General features: G+C 40.2%; 1 protein-coding gene across 3 annotated transcripts in view; it reads right to left on the bottom strand.

Moving 5' to 3' along the window:
- Positions 1-20,002, bottom strand: part of LIMS1 (LIM zinc finger domain containing 1) — a 151,072-nt gene that overhangs the window by 110,226 nt on the left and 20,844 nt on the right. For 2 of the 3 annotated variants that reach the window (XM_044263793.1, XM_044263795.1), the window contains exon 1: positions 135-381. The exons of the other annotated variant lie outside the window; for it this stretch is intronic. The gene's annotated coding sequence lies outside the window, so the exon portion shown is untranslated. Of the gene's footprint in view, positions 1-134; positions 382-20,002 lie in introns of those variants that run through there. 3 annotated transcript variants of the gene reach the window in all.

The raw sequence follows: 20,002 nt of genomic DNA, 5'->3' as shown, positions 1-20,002 counted from the left end.
CAGAGTTCCTATGGACCGAATTTTTCTGGAGAGCCCATTTTTTTTAGATAGTTGAAGGCTTACACTTCAGGTGAAGGGGGAACGGCTATGTGCTCCCACCTTTCCCTTTCACCACCCCCCACAGAGCTAGATACCTTCAGTCTGGTCCCTCTTCCTCAAGGTCTGCCACTTATGGCAGTGCTGCAGACTTCCATGGCCCTCCCTTGTGGCTCTTCCATGCTAACTTTCCTTATTCGTCTCCACTGCCTCTGGGGATGGCCCCATTCCTTCTGAAATGTTGCTGCCCTCACTGTGAATCACGCCATCAGAGTATATAGAGTACAGCCTCTTTGAGTCCTTGGCTCTTTTTCTCCCCCATGTCTGTTTGCTTTTGGGAACTCAGGGCCTCATTAGTTTGCCATTAAAAAGATTTCCTCCCCCACCACCAACCTGCCAGTAACTTCTGGATTCCAGACACCCTGTATTTCTGCAAAGTTGGCTCTTCAGAGCCAAAGAGAATATTGTATTACTGTAATGCCTTGATTTTCTTTTCTCTGCATGAATAAATAAAATATTCAACTCTGTCTCAATCAAGGAAAACAAATTATCCATAATTCTTGTAAACATATTATACAAAGATTTACAGATAACCTTATCCATCTATGCAACAGTAAACAAATAAACAAAAAATCAGCATTATTTCTGCCCCAAATAATTACCTGTCCCTTGTGTTATCACTCTCTCCTCTCTCCTTAAACCAACTGCATGGTGGGAAAGAAGTCTTTTCAACAACTGATGCTGGGAAAATTCCATACTCATATGCGAAAGGATGAAACTGGGTCCTTAATTAAACTACACACAAATATAACTCAAAGTGGATTTCACACCTAAATGTTTAAGACCCCAAACTATAAACCTCCTTGAAGAAAACCTAAGGAAAAGCTGCATAACCTTGGACTGGGCGATGTTTTCATATATATGACACCTAAAGCACAAAACAAAACCAAAAATAGATAAATGGGGCTACATTAAAACTCAAAACTTTTGTGCATCAAAAGATATGATCAGAGAAGAATAAATGAAACAAGATGGGATTGGGAGGAAGACAAATGATAAGTGACTCTTAATCTCACAAAACAAACTGAGGGTTGCTGGGGGGAGGGGGATTGGGAGAGGGAGGTGGGGTTCTGGACATTGGGGAGGGTATGTGCTATGGTGAGTGCTGTGAAGTGTGTAAACCTGGAGATTCACATACCTGTACCCCGAGGGATAAAAATATATTATATGTTTATTAAGAAAAAACAAAAACAACCAAAAAAAAACCTTTTTCACCAAAAAAAAAGGTATGATCAGGGAGCCTAGGTAGCTCAGTGGGTTAAGACTCTGCCCTAAGCTCAGGTCATGATCTCAGGGTCCTGGGATCAAGGACTGCATCAGGCTCTCTGCTCAGCGGGGGCCTGCTTTCCCCCCCCCACCCCACCCCTGCCTGCCTCTCTGCCTACTTGTGATCTCTGTCAAATAAACAAAATCTTAAAAAAAAAAAAAAAAAGATATGATCAATAGGGTAAAAAAATCAACCTACAGAATGGAAGAAAATATTTGCAAATCATACAGGTAAGAGAGGGTTAATATATAAAAAACTATAACTCTGAAACAAAAAATCAACCTGACTAAAAATGGCAAAGGACTTGGAACAGACATTTTCCCTAAGATGATATACCCGTGACCAACAAGCATATGAAAAGATACTCAACATGACTAACCATCAGAGAAATGTAAATCAAAACCATAATAAGGTATCACCTAAAAGCCATACAATGACTATCATGAAATAAACAAAAAACCTAAAAAACTAGAAAATAGAAGAACAAGTGTTGGTGGAGATATGGAGAAGGTGGAACCTTGTACATTATTGGTGGGATTGAAAATGGCGCAACTGCTATTAAAAAAAAGTATGGCAGTTCCTCAAAAAATTAAAAATAGAACTATCATATAAAACAGCAACCCCACTTCTGGTATATATCTGAGAAAATTGAAAACAAGGTCTCTAAGAGATATTACACACCCATGCTCCCATCACTATTTATAGTAGCCAAGAGGTAAAAGCAACCCAAATATCTATCAATGCATAAATAGAGAAATGAAATGCAGTGTATATTTATGCAGTGGAATTCTATACAGCCTTAAAAAGATGGAAATTCTGTCACATGCTACAACATGAAGTTGGAGGACATTATGCCAGGTAAGAAATAAGCCAGTCACGACAGAACAAATACTGCATTATTTCACTTACATGAAGTATCTAATGAATTAATGACTAATGAAATTCATCATATAGAAAGAATGATGATTATCAGGGTCTGGGAAGAGCAGCAAATGGGGAGTTGTTTCATGGGTACAGAGTTTCAGTTCTACAGATGAAAGAGTTCTGGAGATCCGCTTCACAATATGTAAACATACTTAACACTACTTAACTATACTATACACTTGAAAATGGTTAAGATGGTAACTTGTAGGGCGCCTGGGTGGCTCAGTGGGTTAAGCCGCTGCCTTTGGCTCAGGTCATGATCTCAGGGTCCTGGGATCGAGTCCCGCATTGGGCTCTCTGCTCAGCAAGGAGCCTGCTTCCTCCTCTCTCTCTCTCTGCCTGCCTCTCTGCCTACTTGTAATCTCTCTCTTTCAAATAAATAAATAAAATCTTTAAAAAAAAAAAGAGATGGTAACTTGTATATGTTCTTTTTTTTACCACAATAAAAACAAAACAAAATATTTGAAAGAGCCTGCGTGTGAGTCTTACAGACCCAAGTTTGAAAGGTGGTCAGCTCTGCCACTTAACTGTGTGGCCGTGGGCAAGTTACCCACTGAGAGTCCCTTTCCTCATCTATATAAATAATGGTATAAATAATACAGAACTTAAAAAGTTGACCTGCAGCTGAGAAGAGAACTGCTGACACAGAAGACACTCCCAGTTGGATTCCTTACTTCTACCCCCAGGGCTAGCATCAACGGATCACTATCATCAAAGCAGCTAAGGCAAATTAAAGGCTTATTGGGTCTTGTATGTCCCCTGATTCCCCAGGAATCCACACCTTAGAGGAAGGAAAGCAGGCAGGATTATAGTCCTCACTTTGCAGGTGAACAAAGTGAAGCAAAGAAGTGGCCTGAATTGTGCAGGCTCTAGCATAAGTGATGGTGCCTGGTAAACCCTGAAACACCTCATTTTTTTTTTCCAATTTATTTATTTTCAGAAAAACAGTATTCATTATTTTTTCACCACACCCAGTGCTCCATGCAAGCCGTGCCCTCTATGATACCCACCACCTGGTACCCCAACCTCCCACCCCCCCCCGCCACTTCAAACCCCTCAGATTGTTTTTCAGAGTCCATAGTCTCTCATGGTTCATCTCCCCTTCCAATTTACCCAAAAGCACATACCCTCCCCAATGTCCATAACCCTACCCCCCTTCTCCCAACCCCCCTCCCCCCAGCAACCCACAGTTTGTTTCGTGAGATTAAGAGTCACTTATGGAAACACCTCATTTTATTGTACATAGACATGAGAAAGGGCTAGTAATGCAGAAAATAAAATCGACAGCATAAAAACAGAAGTGAGCACAACATATAAAAGAGGCCACAAAGATAGGATTAAGAAAACTAATTTTACCTTTACAATTTACATTTCCAAGGATTGGTATAAAAGGTCATCTTACTTTCTCTGCTTATCTTTTCACCAAGTTTCATTCCCTCCCTAAGCATTCATTTTAATATTCAGCTATCTTCCAAGACAGAATTTCAACTCTACATCATGATGCAGGGCAAATCAATTTAGTTCCTACTTTTTTCTCCAGCTAAGACAGGATGGAGCTGGTTAATATCCTCTGATTACTAAATGACTCAATCATGTGCCAGCCATATTTTTTGGAGACCTTCGTTCCTACCAAATTTTAACTATCCACTCTAGCAACTCTGCCAGAAATCGTACCACCTTGGCTAAGCCCTAACCTAACAACATCACTGTGGCAACCTTACACACATTCCACTTTGACCCTCCCCCGCCTTGTGGAATGTAGACAGGGTATCTAGGAGAGGACAAAAGTTACCCCCTGGCTTTTAACAGTACCCAGTAAGCAAAGCTGAGTTGAAAGAATCAAGTATTTCAAAGGTCAACTGGGTTACGGAGAAATTCTGAGTTTATGCAGAAATGGACTTGGACAATGCTCAGAGATCTCATCCAGCACACATCCTTTCTGAAACTATGTTTCTCTGAAAGAACTGGGGCGGAGTTCTGGCCCTGTCTGATCTCATAACTCTGGGCTATAATGACTACAATACAATATGCCCATTTTGGATAATTGCAACAGACAGGTTCCTTCAGGCTATGCTGTTATCCACACCCTTAATTCTTTCACAGTGTTGTCATCTCTCACATCTTTTAGACAACCTCAATTTCAGCTTCAGCCCTAACTTTAATGACAACATAGCTGTAGCAACCTTATATACATTCTACTTTCAACCACCCCCCCATGGAACTTAACTGTATGCGCAGTCTCAGTATGTGCCAAGTCATAAACCGGCAGGTTTATCTAAGAGGCATAGCATAATGGTGAAAGTAAGACTGATATGAATTCTGTTAGCAGACAGCCTTTGGACTTGAACTACAACACTGGCTCTTCCCTCAGTCTCCAGACTGCCAGCCTAGCCTGCAGATTTCATAATCATGAATGCCAATTCCTGAAGAACAACCAGTCATTCAATCTCTCTCCATACACACATACTCACACACTATTGGTTTGAACCATAACTCAGATTTATTATTAATTTACCATGTGATCTTCATCAAGCTCCTTAACCTCTTCAAACCTTTTTCTCCATCTGTAAAATGGCTAATAACAGTACTTACTTCCTAGTACTTACTTTCTTATCTTTTATGAAGATAAAATAGCTAAAATGTGTTAAACTGGGATTCAAAGAAATTAAACAACTTGCAAAAGGTCTAATCAAATCCAAATTTCATGTTCCCAGCCACTACCCTGCTCCTTCTTCTAATCAAAAAGATTCCATACATATAAAACCAGCAAATTGACTGTTAAAATTTCTTTCAGCTAAAAATTAGAAAGTATGGAACTCTTACTCCAGACGTTTCTATTCCCCCTCAATTGATAAGTACCTCAGAGAATAAAATGCAATGAAACCTCTCCTTAGGGAGATCCCAACCCAAGAGTTGGGAAATGCTTAGAATATTTCAAGCAGGTGAAAAAGATAAGAGGGAAAGGCTGAGAGTATCTCTACGATCTGATACTGCATGAGTCTTTATTTATTTATTTATTTTTTAAAAGATTTTATTTATTTATTTGACAGAGAGATCACAAGCAGGCAGAGAGGCAGATGGGGGAGGGGAAGCAGGCTCCCTGCTGAGCAGAGAGCCCAATGCAGGGCTCCGATCCCAGGACCCTGGGATCATGACCTGAGCCAAAGGCAGAGGCTTTAAACCCACTGAGCCATCCAGGCGTCCCTGCATGAGTCTTTAGAGCAAACATTCAGCACATGTCCTCAGTCTAGATGTGAGACACATCCTTCAGTTTGCATCAGTTAAAACAATATCAACAGAGGGAGAGATTCTGATAGAAGGCAAGTGACAAATATCAACACCACAGATAGTAAGATGTGTACTTGTGTTGGCAGTCTGCAGTCAAAAGATAGATACAGCTGATTTTTCTCTGAGCTGGGAGAAGGCTGGGAATCAACCTTTCTGTTGACCAACTGATTCTGAACCAGAATCAGACCAATTGGCCTGGAGCCACAGTGCTGGCAAAACCGAGTCATTTAGTCAAAGCACACACAGACACACAAATGCATCATTGTGGCTCTACTATAAGTGTATTTCAGGGGTACCTGGGTGGCTTAGTCAGTCAGTTAAGTGTCTGTCTTTGGCTCAGGTCATGATCTCAAGGTCCTGGGATTGAGCTCCACATCAGGCCCTCTGCTAATCAGGGAGTTGCTTCTCCTTCTCCCTCTGTGTTCACTCTCCCTCTCTCTTTCAAATAAAATCTTTAAAAAAAAAGGAACTTTAAAAAAAGTTTAAAACTTTAAAAAATTTCAGACAGAAACACTGGTTAGAAGTTTTTTTTTTTTTTTAATTAATTTAACAAATACTGAGTCATTAACAAGTACTCTTACAGATGTTGCAGATACATCAATGAATAAAACTGAAAAATCTTTGCCTTGGTGGTCCTTAATAGTATGGAGAGACAGAGAACAATAACATTAAAATCTATCTATTCATCCAAGGGGTGTATGTGTGTGTTTTAGAGATAAAAACTAGGAGAAAAGCAAGGGGAGGGATATCAGGAGCACGAGGGAAAGGAGAGTTCCAGTTTTTGAGAGGGTAGCTGGGGAAGGCCTTACTAAGGAAGCCACATTGAAGAAAAGACCCACAGGAGGTGAGAGAGTGGGCCCTGTGGCCACCTACAGACAGAGCACTTCGGACAGAGAACAGCTGGTGAAAGGTTCCGGATGGGAGTCTGGCTGGTGAGTTTGAGAAACAACAAACAGAGAGCCTGGGTAGCTCAGCTGGTTAAGCGACTGCCTTCGGCTCAGGTCATGATCCTGGAGCTCCAGGACTAAGTCTTGCATGGGCTCCCCCTCTGACCTTCCCTCTCACTCTCTCTCATTCTCTTTCTCTCTCAAATAAATAAAATCTTAATAGATTAATTAATTAATTAATTAAAAAGAAACAACAAAGAAGCAGGTGTGGCTGAAGGGGAATGAATTAGGGGAAGACTAGAAGGCAGCAGGAGGCCTGATACTGGGGTCCTTGTAGGTCACTGTAAAGACTGTGGCTTGTCCTTAGGGTATAATGGAGATCCAACGCAGACCTCTGAACAAGAGTAACCAGATCTAACTTACCTTTTTCTAACAAAATCACGTCGGTTTTTTGTTTTTTGGGGTTTTGTTTTGTTTTGTTTTAGGATTTTATTTATTTATTTGTCAGAGAGAGAGGGAGTGCAAGTATGCGCAAGCACTGGCATGGAGGTGGTGGGTGAGGCAGAGGGAAAAGCAAGCTCCACACTGAGCCAGGAGTCCAATGCGGGACTCAATCCCAGGACCCTGGGATCACAACCCCAGCCAAAGACAGACACCCAACCGACTGAGAAACCCAGGTGTCCCTGGTTCTGTTTTAAGAATGGCCCGGGGAGGTGGGGAAGGGCAGACGGTGAGGTTAGGACTAGTTAGGAAGCTAATGCAATAATCCAAATGAGAAAGTGAGAGTGACTTCATTATTACTCATTTACTCACTCAGCAAATGTTCATGGGACATCCACTCAGTGCCAGGCTCTCTGTTGGCCCCAGAAATACAGAGTTGAACAACTCCACTCAGGAAGGGCTTTAGTGAGGCATTCTCTATCCCTCTCCCTCAGGCAGGACATGAAAAGGCCAAAGACTCTCCAAACTGTATACTCCATGGTGGTAAGGGCTGGGAGAGGGCCTCTATCTACTTATGCTAAATCCCCAGCACCTAGAACAATTCCCAGTGTATCTGCAGAATAAATGACTAATAAATAATGGTTTTAAGGCTGATTTAATGCCAAAACCACTTTCTACTGGTTGCCTATTTGTTTAAATGTTAATCAACTCACTGAAAATATAAGAGACACACACACATACTAATCACAAGCATGTGTTGAAGGAAACTCTCCAGATTCCACAGCAACCATATCACAGAATATGTTCCATTTCACACAGGATTTCACCGGAGGGTAGGGAGGGTAGGACGTTAAGAGTCAAGAAGAATGTCTTCTAAATATGAACAATGTAATCCCTATTAAGAGATTAGAGTTTGGGGTGCCTGGGCGGCTCAGTGGGTTAAAGCCTGTGCCTTCAGCTCAGGTCATGATCCCAGGGTCCTGGGCTCTCTGCTCAGCAGGGAGCCTGCTTCCTCCTCTCTCTGCCTGCCTCTTTGCCTACTTGTGATCTCTGTCTGTCGAATAAATAAATAAAATCTTAAAAAAAAAAAAAGAGAGAGATTAGAGTTTTATCAAGCCCTTTCATACTTCTGAAGTAGTGTCTAATGTAATACAAAACTAATGGTGTGCTGCAAAATGAAATAGTTTAAGTTATTAAGATAGATTATGAAACCACAGAAAGTTATATTTTCAAACTCTTAATGCAAAAGAAGTAATTCTAAATCACAGGCAATTAAAATCAACCCATATTTAGAGAGTAAGAAATAAATCAAAAGAAAACTTTTCAATTATATGTAATGTGAGTTACTTGAGGTGAAGTTATAAGTTACTTTCAAATGTTTTAACACAGTGGAAGACATTTCAGAATAGCATTTCCAACAACCACAGAAGTCAAGGATTATTACCATTATTTACCTCCACAGCTTTCTTACATGGATTTTACATGCCAGCTGAACTAAAGCCAACCTGGAAAGGCATATAAATTATTTCACCCAGAATAACTTCTGGGAAAAGATGCAACCTCCCTGATCAATCAGCCCCGACAGTGGGAATCTAGTGCTGCATCAGTCACCTTGGCAGCGTTTCTGCAGTATTATTTTCCTAATTTTAAATGTGTTCTTAAAAGTTTCCTCACAGTGGGTGTAAAATGATACTTGTCACCAATACATTCTGCAGGCTAAGCTAGTCTGACTAAGTCACATTAAAAAAGGATGACAACTGCCAGATCAAAGGCATTTTTGATATTATAAAAATCTAATTTCAAGGAAAGAAAGGGTAATCAATTTTTTTAAAAGATTTTATTTATTTATTTGACAGAGATTACAAGTAGGTGGAGAGGCAGGCAGAGAGAGAGGAGGCTCCCCATGGAGCAGAGAGCCCGATGTGGGGCTTGATTCCAGGACCCTGAGATCATGACCTGATCCGGAGGCAGAGGCTTTAAACCACTGAGCCACCCAGGCGCCCCAAGGGTAATCAATTTTAAATCTATGTTTACCTTCTAGTATATTTCAGAGATATTGCAAAAAGAGTTCCTACAATTACTTTCTTCCTAATTCTGTACCTTTAACTTTTTAGGCATCTAATAATCCAATGTTATTTCTGTTAATAGAACAGCAAGATCTTGTATTTTATACCCATATTTTCTTCATTATACCTTCAGCCTTTCGTTTTTCACAGGTCACAAAGATGCTACTGTGTTTACTAGTAGAAGTAAATCAATTCATTATCAATACACACAAAGGAGGGTACTTTGACATCAACAATCTCATGAATCATTTTATACTTAAATCTTAACCGTAACTTGGAGAACCAGCTATTCTCTTATTTGACTAAGGAGGAGAATATACATAAATCTGACAGTATGTATATTCAATGTGTTATAAAAGGGCCAACTCACGAGTCCTATGTTGAACTAATTAAATTCTCTCAATTAATGAAAAACTATAGAACCAAGAGAAAAAACATAGATCCATCTTATAATCTACTTCTAAATATATGATAACAACTCATTTTTTAAGAACCAATTTTTCAGCAATTTGGTGACTCCCTCAAAAAGTTAAACATAGATTTATCATATGATCATAGCATATGATTCTGAGGTATATTCTCAAAAGAATGAAAAGCAGAGACTCAAACAGATATCTGTACACCAACGTTCACAGCAGCATTACTCACAAGAACTTCAGTGACAGATTCATCTCCAGATTAATCCCCTCATGGCACAGGATGACTATACCAGTGGAAATAAGGCTTACATTTCCACTACCTGAAAACAGATGATGATGAAGATGATGATGATGATGATGATGATGAAGATGCTTCCTTATTTTTGCTCTCCTGCTGGATGTGAGAGAAAATGCTTACCCAAAACAAAGGATCAGTCTTTCCTCATGGCTGAGCCAAACAATCCTATGACTATCCCTGGACCATTAACAGTCACGGAGTAAGGAAAACCATGCTCTGACCACCTGAGACAAAGTATAGATTCACATGGTTATCTATAGGTGAGGTGGAAATAACTGGGAAAAAAAAAATCTGCATTTTGTTATCAAGAAAAAAAAGAGGAATGTGTGCTGACAGACAACCAACAATGCCCATTACACTAGTGCATCTTAAACTTTAAAATGCACAAAAAAGGGGCGCCTGGGTGGCTTAGTGGGTTAAGCCGCTGCCTTCGGCTCAGGTAATGATCTCAGGGTCCTGGAATCGAGTCCCGCATCGGGCTCTCTGCTCAGCAGGGAGCCTGCTTCCCTCTATCTGCCTCTCTGTCTGCTTGTAATCTCTCTCTCTGTCAAATAAATAAATAAAATCTTTAAAAAAATGCACAAAAAAATCCTCTTTAGGATCACACTAAAATAAAATGCGGATGCAGATTCAGTAGGTCAGGGGAGGGGTAGAGCCCAAGATTCTGCATTTCCAACAGCTCGTAGGTAATGCTGACGCTGCTGTTCCCTACTCAACACAGTTTCTCTCTTTTTTTTTTTTTTTTTTAAGATTTATTTATCATGGGGGGGGCAAAGGGAGAGAATCTTTTTTTGTTTGTTTATTAAAGATTTTATTTATTTATTTGTCAGAGAGAGAGAGAAAGAGAAAGAATGAGCACAAGCAGTGGGCAGAGGGAGAGGCAGGCTCCCCACTAAGCAAGGAGCCCAATATGGGGCTCTATCCCAGGACCCCGGGATTACAACCTGAGCTGAAGGTAGATGCTTAACTGCCTGAGGCACCCCAGGGAGAGAATCTTCAAGCAGACTGCCTGCTGAGTGAGGAGCCCAATGTGGGGCTCCATCTTATGACCCTGAGATCATGACCTGAGTGAAACCAAGAGTCAGATGCTCAACTGACTGAGTCACCCAGGTGTCCCTAGTTTCTGTATCTTACCTAAAGAACTCACTTCCTCTCATCAGGAAAGTACCTGCAGCCTCCTGAAGTCATCATGCCATGTGTTTGGGCAGGCTGGCTGCCAAGTGGGCCTGGGACTTTACAATCCAGCACACTCCTCTCAGTGACAATGGGTGTTGAGTACTGTAGGTGACAAATCATCCTGCAGCCTCCAGAAGCTAAGAAGCTTTTTACACAAAACACTTGGCAAAATAATCAATGGTGATGAATAAACAATGTACTCTACCTCTAATGGTAAGCACATTATGATTTTATCACCCCATCTGCATCATAGTTTCTACCTCTAGAATAAAGGAAGATATATTTCCTTTTTTTTTTTTTTAAGATTTTTTATTTATATTTATTTGTCAGAGAGAGAGGGAGAGAGAGTGAGCACAGGCAGACAGAGTGGCAGGCAGAGGCAGAGGGAGAAGCAGGCTCCCTGCCGAGCAAGGAGCCCGATGTGGGACTCGATCCCAGGATGCTGGGATCATGACCTGAGCCGAAGGCAGCTGCTTAACCAACTGAACCACCCAGGCGTCCCAGGAAGATATATTTCTTCAGAGAAAGGCTGTCCTCAAGTAGCACTCATCAAAGGACTCTATACTAAAAACTGAAGGGAGGGGTGACAGGTCCTTGAGAATCAGGGTATGGATGCCAGAAGCATGCCTTGGTCTGACTCATTCCAAAGCAGTAAAGAGTAGTTGAGTGGCAAGCAAATACACAGAACATAGCAGCAACATGTCTCAAACATTTTCTGGGCTCTCCATAACCATCTGACCCCATCAGTAGCTGTCATTCACCACCCCTTCCTTTGTAGCTAGAAAGGTGAAACCCTATAAAACATCCAGCAGTTTCCTTGGTTTCAGAACAAAGAGGTCAAAGTTTTTGTTCCCCAGTATTGAATGAACTAACTAGAGCCCATTTAATGTTATAAGAATTGCATGGGATTTGAAATTCCAGGATCCAGGTCCTAATTTTAGCTCTGCCACTTTACTAACAAGCTACGTGACCAGACAAGTATTTTCTGTGTCTCAGTTTGCTCATCTGAAAAAAAGAGAAGGATGCTGGGACGCCTCAGCGGCTCAGTTGGTTAAGCAGCTGCCTTCAGCTCAGGTCATGATCCCAGCATCCTGGGATCGAGTCTCACATCGGGCTCGTTGCTCGGCAGGGAGCCTGCTTCTCCCACTGCCTCTGCCTGCCACTCTGTCTGCCTGTGCTCGCTCTCGCTCCTCTCTCTCTGACAAATAAATAAATAATAAATCTTAAAAAAAAAAAAAAAAAAAAAAGAGAAGGATGCTAATCAAGCCTATCTCCAATGCAGGGATTAAATAAAATGGCGTAAGAGAAAAGTCCTTTGTAAGTCATCAGATGTTATACAAATGTCTGTCACTATCATTCAAAGCATTCCATATGGAGAGTGAGCAATCTCAGGTTTGCCCTGAGATTGTCTATGCCAAAGGTCTTTGTCTATGCCAAAGACCTCCATAACTCTGAAGAATTCTGTACATTCAGACTGAAAATGATTTGGTCCCTGACTCATCCACATAAAACAAAAGTCCCCTGGAGTCCACCGTGGCAGTCCTGGTGGCACATGGCCTGAGGCCAGGTCCCCAGAGATTCTGGGACAGCTGGGGTGGGCCTGCACTAGCTTGCAATTTGGAATTTCCTGTTTCTTAGTGGTTTATGAGACTGATCAGGACAGTTTACAAAATGAGAGGTTCTTTCTGCGCAGAAAGAATACCACAAAATTGTAACCTTGATGCAAACTGTCATTATTTCTAACGAAAGAGGACTGCTTAGTTCTCTGAAGTCTCTTCCAGTTCTGCCATTTTGGGGTTCTGTAATCCTAAACCTTGCCTCAGAGAAAGCTTAGCCCAGATTCAATTGCTATCAAAGCCTCTATTATCATGAATCCCACTTAATCCTGCCAAGTATCAGCCACTGTCCTCAACTGGCCCTCTACACTTATATAATAAGTTAACACTGGCCATTTGTTCAAACATGGAACAATGGTTTTTAAAAGAACTAAAAGTTAAAAGCACTATTTTAAATGGCAGAGAACTCCAAAGGGATACTCATTCTTTCTCGCAGAGGAATTTACTTGCATCGAGCCAGGCTGAATCTAGGCAGGGAGACAGGAATCATGTCAACCATGTCAACCCATGCTAACCCAGCACCTCATAGAATCAGCAAGCTTGGAAATATTTTTTATCGTGAGCATCTGTTTCTTAAGATATTATTTATTATATGAATTAGAACATCCTTACTACTCCCTCCCATTTTTTTCAAGACTAATAAAGTAGTCTCCACCTCCCCTAAAAACTTCTGAGTTCTATTGTATCTCTACACAGTATCAGATTGCAGAAATTTTCTGTCAGTCTGTGTCTGAATATCCAAATAACATCTTTAAAAAACTACATATGTGGGGGCACCTGGGTGGCTCAGTGGGTTAAAGCCTCTGCCTTCAGCTCCAGTCATGATCCCAGGGTCCTGGGATCAAGCCCCGCATCAGGCTCTCTGCTCAGCAGGGAGCCTGTTTCCTCCTCTCTCTCTGCCTGCTTCTCGGCCTACTTGTGATCTCTGTCTGTCAAATAAATAAATAAAATCTTTAAAAAAAAAAAAAAAAAACTACATACGGGGGACACCTGGGCGGCTCAGTGGTTTAAGCCCTGCCTTTAGCTCAGGTCAAGGTCTCAGGGTCCTAGGATAGAGACCCACAATGGGCTCTCTGCTCAGCAGGGAGTCTGCTTCCCCCTCTCTTTCTGCCTGCCTCTCTGCCTACTGTGATCTCTCTCTCTCTATCAAATAAATAAATAAATAATCTTTAAAAAACAAAACAAAACTACATACGGAAATTCTTTGAAGAAAATCTCTTAGCTGACTTTGCATGCCTGCTTGGGCAAAATAAGATTTGAATTACCTTTTTTTTTTTAAATTTGCTTGTTTTTTTGTTTTAAGATTTATTTGAGAGAGAGAAGATATGAGTGCACAGGCTGGAAAGGCAGAGGGAGAGGGAGAATCTCAAGCAGACACTGCTCAGTGCAGAGCCCAACAAGAACTCAATCTCACAACACTGAGATTATGACCTTAGTAGAAACCAAGAATCAGATGCTTAACTGACTGCACCACCCAGGCACCCTTTGTTTTTAAAAGGAATGAATCACAAATTAGGTGGTGCCCTTGTGGTGGCTATGTTAATTTCCCCTGATCCATTTCCCTTCTTCTAGTACTAACACCTCTGTTCTCCTTTGGTGAGACTGAGTAAGGAATCCCTGATTTCCGCTGGCCAAGTCGGGTGGGGGGGGTGGCACAAACCCAAATCAGGCCAGGCAGACTCTCCAAATATGGGAATCTTGAGCCAAATGATATAAGCATGAAAACCAGTTGGAAAGACTCATCCCAAGAAAGACAGTTTGAAGAGACTGTGACTAATATCCCTGTTCTTTCTAAGACCTGAATAATCAGTTTTCCTTTTATCTATTTCATAGCCTTTTAATAACTCCCTTTCTTTACTTCAGTTAGCCAAAATTACTTTCTGTTGTTTGCAAGTAAAAGAGCCCAATGGATAGACAGTGATTAAAGAGAATGCTAAACTCATTTCCCTGCACAGCATATGCAGATCAGTTTGTAAAATTATAAGAGACCTTTCAGTGTAAACTGCCATCATCCAGTGTTTTACTTAAATGACTAATGTAAGGGAAAAGAGTCTAACCAGCAAATGTACTCTAGGCCCTTTTGAAAACATGGATTGACTCCTTAAAAAAAAAAATTTTTTTTAAGATTTTATTTATTTGACACACAGAGAGAGAAATCACAAGTAGGCAAAGAGGCAGGAAGAGGGGTGGGGGAACCAAGCTCTCTGCTAAGCACAGAGCCTGATGCGGGACTTGATCCCAGGACCCTGAGATCATGACCTGAGCTAAAGGCAGAGGCAAAACCCACTAAGCCACTCAGGCGCCTACTTCTTAAAATTTTAAGGCCAGGTCATGATCCCAGGGTCCCAGGATCGAGCCCCACATTGGGCTCTCTGCTCAGCGGGGAGCCTGCTTCCCCCTCTCTCTCTGCCTGCCTCTCAGCCTGTTTGTGATTTCTCTCTGTCAAATAAATAAACAAAATCTTAAAAAAAAAATTTATGGCCAAAAAAAGGTGACACTTTAGACAGCAAAGGAATGGGTACTTTCAAAAAAAGAACACCCAAATTTTATTTTATTATGGCAAATTTAATTTTGGCAAAACTGAAAGTGTTTATTTACAATGCTGCATCACACACTGCATGTTGTAAATAATCACAGCAAGACTGCCATGAGAGTTAATATGCAATCTGAGTACATTACACACTCTAAAAACAGAATGATCTTGAACTGTGCAAAGGAAAATGATCAGAAAAAGGAGCAAGCCACAGAAAGAGATACTTGAGTTTACCAGAAATTCTAGCCTGTTCCATCTACAGAGATGCACACTTCTTAAATACTAACAAGGAGAATGAGCTTGTGGGAGCTGTATCTTGTGAATTCATGGCACAATCTGTACAAAAGAAAGCTCTTGAACACTTACCGACTCATTCTATGAGGCCAATATTACCCTGACCACCAAAAGCCAGACAAAAATAAGACAACTACAGAATATAATGATCACATAGATTTTTAAATCCTCAAAAAAAAAAAAAAAAAAAAAAAAGGGACTGGGAAACCTAAAACAGAACAGCAAACATCTAAAAAGGATTATACACTATGATCAAATGTGATTTATCCCAGGAATGCAAGTATGGTTTAACACCCAAAAATAAAATACACCATATTAAGAGCACAAAAACTAATAACACTGATTCTTTCAATGAGCATAGAAGAAGCATCTGATAAAATCCAGCACCCTTTTGGGGCGCCTGGGTGGCTCAGTGGGTTAAGCCGCTGCCTTCGGCTCAGGTCATGATCTCAGGGTCCTGGGATCGAGTCCCGCATCGGGCTCTCTGCTCAGCAGGGAGCCTGCTTCCTCCTCTCTCTCTCTCTGCCTGCCTCTCTGCCTACTTGTGATCTCTCTCTGCCAAATAAATAAATAAAATCTTTAAAAAAAAAATCCAGCACCCTTTTATGATAAAAACACTAAAAAATAAAAGCAATAAAAGAGATGTACTTAATGGTAAAAAACTGAATGCTTTCTCCAAAAGATCAGAAACATTACTAGGAAGCCACTTATACACAACATTGTACTTGGTGGGTCTAGCCTGGGCACTTAGGCAAGAAGAAATAAAAGCATTTATATTGAAAGGACAAAGAAAAACTATCTCCACTTATAGAAAACATGACTTTGTACATCCTAAGGAATATCTTATAAATCCTAAGGAATCCACATACCCACACAAAAAAAACTACCAGAACTAATGAACGGTTTCAGCAAGGCAGGATACAAGAACAATATACAAACATTCCATCATATTTCTATATTCTAACAATGAACAACCCCAAAATATAATTAAGAAAATAACTCCATTCACAAATAAAAAAAATAATTAAAAGCAAATTTACATTGTTGAAAGAAACGAAAGAAGACCTACATAAATGGAAAGACATCCATCCATGTTCATGGACTAGAAGGCTTAAATACAGTTAAGATGGCAATACTCCCCAAACTGCTCTATATACTCACTGTAATCCCTATCAAAATCCATTTTGGAGAAATTGGCAAACTGATCCTAGCTAATATTCATATGGAAAAGCTGGGAACCAGAACAGGATATAAGTCTTGAAAAAGACAGCTGGAGAACTCATACTTCCTGATTTCAAAATTACTACACAGCTACAGGAACTAAGACAGTGGGGTGGTACTGGCATAAAGACAGACATGTAGATCAATAGAGAAGTAACTATATAAGCAGAAGGCAGGCTATGTGTACAGAGAAAGGGAAAGGCTCGATGCCAATGCTTCCACTGTAGAATACTGGGTTGATGATTACTGAGTATACTAGCAGGTCTATCCCATTCAACACTTATAGAGTCTATCCTGTGTAAGAGATTATGTTAGGGATTTAGATATGAAAAACATGCAATGTCTCAGGTGGTTTACAGCCTCGAAAGGGACAATAGATGTATATAGACTAAGTAAAACATGATGTGATAGTATGAATAAAGCAGCACAGTAGTACAGAGAAAGGAATTATTAATTTTGCAATTAAAGAAAAGGAACTTTGGACATTATCACCAAAGACTTCTGAGTTGGATCTTAAATACAATAAGGAATTTACAAATGTAAAAGAAACTAGGAGTGGGATCCAGTGGCCTGAGGAGACTTCTGGGGTTTATGAAGGGTTATTCAAGGCAAGCAAGTATTAAGAGCAGCGGAAATGGCATTTGAAGAAAAGGGATACGGAGATTAATGGAAAATTAGCAGGAAAATTAGGTTGAGGCTAAACTGTCAAGGGTTTTTTTTTTTTTTTTTAAGATTTTATTTTATTTATTTGAGAGAGAGAGACAGTGAGAGAGAGCATGAGCGAGGAGAAGGTCAGAGGGAGAAGCAGACTCCCCATGGAGCTGGGAGCCTGATGTGGGACTCGATCCCGGGACTCCAGGATCACGCCCTGAGCCGGAGGCAGTCGTTTAACCAACTGCGCCACCCAGGCGTCCCTAAACTGTCAAGGGTTTAAAATGCCTTTACCATGCAGGCAATGGAAAGCCAATAAAAGTATCAGAAAATGAATCAGTTTCAGGCTTAGATAGAAGGCAGGCGGTGTGGAGGTGGAGAGGAAGAGGCAGGGCTTAGTTTGGTGGAACAGAGAGAAATCCTACTTATTTGGCCAGCTCTGGAGAATCACCAGAAAGTTTTCTGAGGAATTAACTTAGCAAAAGTGAAGTTCAGAAAATAAACCACAGATAGGATTCAGGAAGAAGACAAAAAACCAGGACTAGAGAAAGAGAATGGCAGGAGTATCCAGCCAGGGGGTCTTCAAATAGAGAGAAGTCAAAGAAAAGGCTGATTTCAAGAGTGATCAATAATGTGAAGTAAACAAAAAAGCTAAGAAACAATATTTAATAAAAATATACAGACTAGTTAGAAAAAAGTCACTAACAATCTCAAAGAAGGTCTCCTCACTAGTGAAAACATAGCTTCTGGGGGTAATGTGGAAAAAAGGTGAAAAATGGGGGCAATTCATTCAAGGAAACTAACTGAATAAAAGGCAGAAAGTAAGACCAGAAGGACATCAGTGTTAAGGAAGTATTTGTGGAAAGAAGTATAGAGAAAAGCTCCTTTAGAAAGCTGAAAGGAACTGCATCCAGAATGGAAATAGAAGGGCTCTTCAGAAAAAAGGATGGAGGGAACTGGCAGCCTACTTCCTAATTTTGCCTCGCTGAAAAAAAACTACTTCCCTTTCCCCAATCCCAGCTTAAAGAAACAACATAAAATAATAGCTCTCAATGCCGCCTGAATGACTTCTGTGCAACTGTACTGGATCAGAACACAGATACCTGCTCAGAAGAAAGCATTAACTAGCTAATAGACAACCTGTTTTTTCTGGTTACTTCTAAGCAAATCAACAGTACAGGTCAAGTTAACCCAACAAAATAACAGTGTGCTATAAAAATGAGGCCCGTAACAAGATCCATAGTAATTACGTGCTTACTAAAACAGTCTGCCGAACCACTCGGGGTTAAAGCAATTGTTAATGAATTTAGCCTTCTTATCTGGTAACTAGGTTTCTCTATGATGTATTTCTATATAAGTTTTAAACCTCCATACTTGATTTCTCAGCATAAAAGGAAAATGCCAGGGAATAAGAAACTGAAAAACAGCAATATTTTTAAATCACCAGAAAGGAACTTATCAACTGCATAAACTAGATAATATTCATTTATAATATAATCATTTTAGCATCTACTTAAATTCAAGTCAGTTCCATCCAGAGCCCATTATATCCCTTCCCCATTTGCTAACATATTCTCAAATTACTCTTCTGTTTTGTTACAGTGAGAACTAAAACAGGTTAAGAGTTTAATGGAAAGACTAAAATGTGAATTTTTAAAAAACACTTTGTATATTAGTCATTAGGGGAATAGAAAATAAAAACACAATGAAAGAGATATTTGTACCCCTATGCTCTCAGCAGCATTACTCACAAGAGTTAAAACTGCAAGCAACCCAAGTATCCATCAACAGATGAATGAATAATCAAAATATAGTGCACACACACAGCAGAGTATTATTCAGCCTTCATAAGGAAGGAAATTCTGACATATGTTAGAGTAATGAACCTTGAGGACATTAGAATAAGTGAAATAAGTTAATCACAAAAAGACAAACATAGCATGATCCCACTTACTTGAAGTTCTTAAGAGTAGTCAAAATCGGGGAGCCTGGGTAGCTCAGTGCATTAAAGCCTCTGTCTCCGGCTAAGGTCATGATTCCAGGGTCCTGGGATCGAGCCCCACATCGGGATCTCTGCTCGGCAAGGAGCCGAGCCCTCTCTCTCTGCCTGTCTCTCTGCATACTTGTGCGCTCTCTCTCTCTGTCAAATAAATAAAATCTTAAAAAAAAAAAATAGTAGTCAAAATCATAGAGAAGAAAGTAGAATGGTGGTTGCCAAGACTTGTGGGAGAGAAGGATGGGGATTTATTGTTTAGTGGGTATAAGGTTTTAGTTTTACAAAATGAAAAAGAGTTCTGGAGATGGATGGTAGTGATGTTTGTACAACATTACTTAATACCACTGAATTGCACATCTAAAAATAATTAAGATTGTAAATTCCATGTATTTTTTACCACAATAAAAATACTGGGGAAAAAATAAAACCACTTAACACCTACTATACTGGCTATAATGCAAATGGCAATACATATCAAGTGCTGGTGAAGATGTCAAACATCCTCAAGAAACTGCCTAAGTGGCTGTTTCCAGCAGCAGTATTAGGCAGTTTCTTCTATAAAACCTGATTGTATGATCCAACAATTACAACCCTAGAGATTTACCCAGGAGAAATAAAAAATGTGTCTGCACAAAGACATGTACATAAATGTTCACAGCAGTATCATTCATTAACAAAAACCAGAAACAATTCAAATGTCAATCAACTGGTGGATGGATACACAAAATGTGGTATATCTGTACAAAGGAATATTACTCAGCAAAGAAAGAAACTACTGACAAATGCTACATTATGAAAGAACCCTGCAAAGTAATAAGAAATATATATA

Source organism: Neovison vison, chromosome 8 (assembly GCF_020171115.1).
Source record: "Neovison vison isolate M4711 chromosome 8, ASM_NN_V1, whole genome shotgun sequence".
Taxonomy (NCBI): Eukaryota; Metazoa; Chordata; class Mammalia; order Carnivora; family Mustelidae; genus Neogale; species Neogale vison.
This window is presented reverse-complemented; position numbering and strand designations above follow the sequence as displayed.